This window comes from Zingiber officinale, chromosome 8B (genome assembly GCF_018446385.1).
Source record: "Zingiber officinale cultivar Zhangliang chromosome 8B, Zo_v1.1, whole genome shotgun sequence".
In the NCBI taxonomy this organism is placed as follows: domain Eukaryota; kingdom Viridiplantae; phylum Streptophyta; class Magnoliopsida; order Zingiberales; family Zingiberaceae; genus Zingiber; species Zingiber officinale.
Genome location: NC_056001.1, coordinates 105,368,924 through 105,374,923, shown reverse-complemented (window position 1 = coordinate 105,374,923; position 6,000 = coordinate 105,368,924).

The following is a 6,000-nucleotide window of genomic DNA, read 5'->3' as shown; positions in this document are numbered from 1 at the left end:
AGACTTAAGTGATGATCCATGTTAACACTATCTACATTAAATGAACATCATTAATGAGTCATCTAGATTCAAAATATAAATTTTATATTTAATCAAAATATGAAAAATAGAGAATACTACCTTGTGTCTATTACTCTATTAATATAATAGAGAATATTAAAGGTGAGACTCATAATAAATTTTTTTATTACAATCAAAAAAATATTTCATAATATGTACAAATATTAATAAAATTTTATAATAATAAAAGCCTCATTATCCATCACTATCTAAAAATTTCCACAACTACTCAGGAAATATAATAACTCCTAGTTCACAAGTAACTTCAAGATGATACTCCAAAGATATCGTAGTCATCTCGGTTTGCTCCGCCATTAATTGTTCCCTTGAATTCAACTCTCCAAAGAGGTTGTAGTCATCTTCGCATGTTCCATCTTAATTAGTCACTTGATTATTCAGTCACTGATGTTACTTTACATTAATTATTATTGTTTGTTTATTTAAAATATTGCAATTGACTAACTAAAGGAGTAGGTAAAATTACAAAATTTTCAAAAGATACATTTAATTTTCAAATTTTCTAAAAAGTCCACTTATTTTTTCATTTTATCTCTACTGCCCATCATTATAGTGTTGCATTTAAAGAATAACACCATGTGATGTTAAATTTCAAAGAACAGTAAATTCTAAAATAGCACCATAATAATACTATTCTTTGAAATATAGCATGTTTTGTAAACTAACTAACCATAGTGATTAATGGAAAGGGTAAAATGAAAAATATATTAATTAAGCAAAATACTTCACACGTGAGGTATCTGCATGGCATGCCATGCATGCACACGTGGACATCATGCATGTCTTGTCATGCCCCTCCATAAATACAGACTAATAGAATTATATTAATTAAGCAAAATATATATGGGAAGGCTGAAGGCATACAATGTGATATCCTCCAGTAATATTATATAAAATAAAATGATTAACAGCTACATGATGGACACCATGATCGTTTTTTCAGAACGGTGTGATGATTAAAATACGGAGTGTTATTATATGAGGTTGAAATTTAACGTGATCGAACATAACATCTTTTATATTTTGATCATTTGTACTAATGGTTAGTAGTCATCCGTGATTTACTTTTTCCGTGTTCGTTTAAGGACGGGTTGACGGGGGCACTGAGGACAAGCGAATCGCCTTTTGCCACATGATGGACACCATGATCAGAAAATAATAATAAATAAATAAAATTATTAGAAAAAGCCAAAGAGACCTAGGATAGCGATGGCTGTGGAATTGATTAATGCAAATGCGTTAAGCAAGGTGCAGAGAACATGGAGCCTTGCTACAATGGCCTAGGTGTGGCAGTTTTAATTTATTAGATTAAGGGATTAATTTTTGACAGATTTTTCAAGAAAAAAAAATCTTTTATAAATTAATTCTATAATTTATTTTCTTTTATTTAATAAAAGAATCAATTATGAAAAATATTTAAAAGGAATATAATCCTCCTTTAAACCTTGTGTGTACTGATCATAGATCATCTAGTCCGCAAAATGTGAGTCAGAGAGTGATGATTCCCATTTATTTTACACGTGAGGTCATTATTCTTCATCAATGATGAAGAGTGGCACATCTTTTAATCCGCGTTCTACCATGAGAATCTAAATTGATGTGTATTGCCTTATCTGAAATAGAGAGGGTAAGAGAGACAATATTGTGGGCATCTTTAGCCTCAAAATTACCATTTCTCAATTAATTTAGTTCTTTCGTACTTTTACTCACCCCACCAAATTCATCATTGAAAATTTACTCTTTAATTAATTGGAATATAGTTAAAGTAGCTTGTCGTGAAAGGGCAAACACAACTCTCTCTATTTTTTTTTAGTATATAGTTAATTTTAAATGTAAAAGATTATTATTAATGTTACATTTATAAAATTGAATACAAATTATGTATTAATATCTATTTTAAGTAAAGAATGAATTGTGATAATATTTAAATTAATATTAGTTAATCCGGGATGGGATGACTTAGTAAAGTAACAACGAGCTTCAGTCGGTTGGATACATACAAATCGAGTCAATTTTTGTCAAGTCTGTCTTCAAAGGCACAACTCCTTCAGGTCAGGTTTCAATCAAGATGACTTCTTTTAGGTTGGCTTCATTTAGGTTAGGCTTTGACGAGATCTTCAGGCAAAGGCCTGAAGAGACTCAAGGAGAAGAGGAGCTAAGATAAACCTTGACAAAATCCCTCCAACCTCCAACACTTAAGTTATAGAAGATAGAACAAATGGTGAAATAAATAATAAAGAGACTAGCATAAATAGAATTGTTTGTTTTGATACTGTAATCAATTACCTTTAAATAGAAAGTAAAAGGAAAATCCTAGTTCCTAAAGGACACCTCTTCCTTTTCTTACCAAAAGTCACATCCCTTAGTGATCAACACTTCAACAAGCGCTGTGTCAAATCAGAATCCCAAATTGGGACATACCAAACTGACTCGGATGGACTTAACTTGAGGTCTTATAACGGGGGCTGACTTAACCTAAGCTCGGTCTAACTTGACTCGATTCAATTTAACCTGAATCAAGTTTGATTTGACTTGACTTCCAACTCAAGTTGACTGTTGACTTGACCATGTCACATGATGTCGAATTTTTTCTTTTCTGCCACATCATTAGTAATAATTTTTAATACCTTTATAAATTAATATAACAAAGATTTATTAGTATCACTATATATTAATTAAAAGGGGCATTTTAAATTGATCTTATAAATTGTTATTAGTGATATTTTTTATTATCCTTGTAAAAAATATAAGATAAGTATTATTATTATTATCAAATTAAGAGGATAAGATTTGAGTTTTAAATGGATATTTTAGATGTTGTCTCAAATGTACATAAGTTAATTATTTTAAATTTACTAGAATAAACTCTTTTAAAACATATAAAAGTATCATTATAGTATATTAACATTTTATAGAGTGATGTCATCTTAACTTTCTTGATTTTCCTAATATTTTATAATATCATTATAAGATATCAATATCAACTGAGCAAGGCCTCCAATTTAAGGATGTAATGGCAGTCTTAAAAGATTCATATTTCAAAAAAAAAAATTTATTTATGCTTTATTATTATCACAATAAAAATAAATTTAAATGTCTCTAATTAGTTGTTGCATTGCATGGGGAAATTATATATATATATATATATATAACGACACATGTAAGACGCCTCCCTGCCTGGCAGACACCTCCATTTATTAAAAGTGGGTGTCTGCACCAAATGAAGCCGGTGCGAATTGCAATGTGCAGTGGAACTCCATGCTTAGGCCATTATTGACTACCACTTTCCATCGACTGCATGGAGAATAGTATGGAGAATATATCTTAATTTAATAAACAATTATATACATGAAGAGATGTGTATCTAATCTATATATATCTATGCAAATAAATAAGCAAATGGAAAGGCATCTGGAAAACAAAAATCAATTGTGTCAGACAGTTCACAGAATCTCCCTTAAAGTTTAGCAAGTAGTGTCAGGAAATTTCACTCTACAGTAGTTAATTTCCTTTGTTTGATCAATGTTGAGGGTTTTACTAATATAAATTTTTCAAAGGAAAAAAAAAGAGAAGAGCAATAGTTATATCTTTAATTAGTTTTATCAATATATATATGTAGAACATTTAAAATTATGATAAGTTGGATGGCTCCTCGACTTAAAGTTAATATTAAACGATAAAGTAATCAAACGCTCGAATAGTTTTTATTTTATGGCAAAATGTAAACATTTACGGGACAATTCTACATAGAAATCTGAGCCTTATGAAAATTTGATAGGATCATATTTATACATGAGTTCAGTTGTAATATATTGCTATTCTCATACTTGGTATTTAGGTTTTTATTTCTTCAGAAACAAAACTACATAATAAAAGCTAATCAACTTAAAAACCTTTAGGCTGCGTTTGACTACAATAATATAATTAAACTTGTAATATAATAAAATTTATAATATAATATAATTAATATTATATTACTACGACTATACTTAATGTCCATTATTTTTAAAATATATATATATATAATTTATATTATTATAAAATAATAAAAATATCCTGCAATCTCTACGTGCAACGGCCGACGATGCAAGAAATGAAATAGGAATATATATATTTGACATTTAAATTTAGTTAAACATTGAAATTAAAATATAATTAGATTACATAGTATTAATCTTGTAATTCAGATTATAAATTTTATTATATTTTATAATACAGATTAATTTTAAAATTTTACATCATTTGTTCAACTAGCAACCCTTATCTGTATCCTAAGATTTGTAATTAGGGCTACATTTGATGAGAGATAATCAATAGGATGGCTAGTTGAACAAATGATGAATTAGAAGCAAAATTCATACAACAGATTCTTTTAAATCAGGTTCTTTTTGTCTAGCACTCACTGATGTTGAATCTCTCCGTTCCAAAATTAAATAATTAAAAACATACTTAAAAGCAGTGCCCTTCCTTAATCAATAGCATTTCCTATTCTTTCAGACGACAATATGGTATCGATGTCAATCAGGCTGAGGAAGACCCGGACTTCTTTTTAGGACGTGAACTTTCAGCATTGTCCATGAATGAATCGGTTTTAACATTCAACCACACTTAATATACAACGATTTTTCGAAAAATTATTATCTATTTTTTCATTTAACAACAATTTTACTAAAAACTATTAATGTTGGTTATATTTTTTGAAAAAAAAAGATAATAATTTTTAAAAAACCGTTGCCTTATGTAGGTTAAAGATAACGGTTTTTTAAAACGGTTGTTTATGAGATTTTTTTTACATACGACAACAATTTTAATCAGTCGTTGTCTATTAACGTTGCTTACATGTTAATAAACAATAGTTTTATTAAATTATTGTCTATGTGCGTATTTTGGGATCTAAGACTACGACATTATCTTTGAAAGTTATTATTTAAAAAAAATCGTCGAACATAGTTTTCATTTTCATGGACAGTATTATTTTCATAGAATATTTATCTATGCTCATTTTCACGGATGAAGTGAAATTTATATCCCTAGATGTTTTCTCTCTTAAAATGAAATTTTTTTCTTGATTATGATCTTTCTCCCTAACTAAATAGGCACAATAATATAATACTACCTTTGCCTATTTCTTGTAGCATTGGAGGATACTATAATGTCCTTCACATCTCTGGAACGGTAATTTATTATTTTTTTGTTTGGATATTATGCTATCAATTCTTTTTGATGTTTGCTTTTAATCAATAAACATTTGATAGTCCAGATTACTTTTTGTCTTTTTATTTTGTTAATCTTTTAGTTTAATCATTTTTAGGATGACATCAAATAAAGCGCTAAAATGTGGCAATTATCAATGGTTTTATAAACATGATTTTTTCATCATCTCTATCTCAGTTATGGTAACAAAAGACAAATACGTTCGCCCCTAACACCTCCGTCAACCCATATAAGGACTACTAATCTTTGGAATAATGACTAACATATAAGAAAAGCATTTATCTTAATTTTATCGAGATTCGAACCCTAAACCTCATGATAACATCTCATGCGCTAACCACTAAACTCATCCGAGGAGACATCTTCTCTACCTCAGTTATGGTCATATTATTGATAGGATATTCAATGTTAATCATGCCCTACATGTGGTGAATCCTGGTTTGAGGCTGTTACCGATCTAAGTGAAAATAGTTGGTTATATATTTGTCAATATACAAATAACAAGGATGAATAATACATAGCTCATATCTCACAGTTACTGTATTTATCCGCGGTCTTTTTCTTTATCCTAGTGTTGTTTTCATTCTTTGATTGGTGCTATGAGAAATCTAATCTTGTAGGTTGTTTATCTTCAATCTGGTTTTATTTCTGCTGCACTTGCACTTGTTCTACTAGAAATCAAACGCAAGCTCGATTATTCTCCATCAT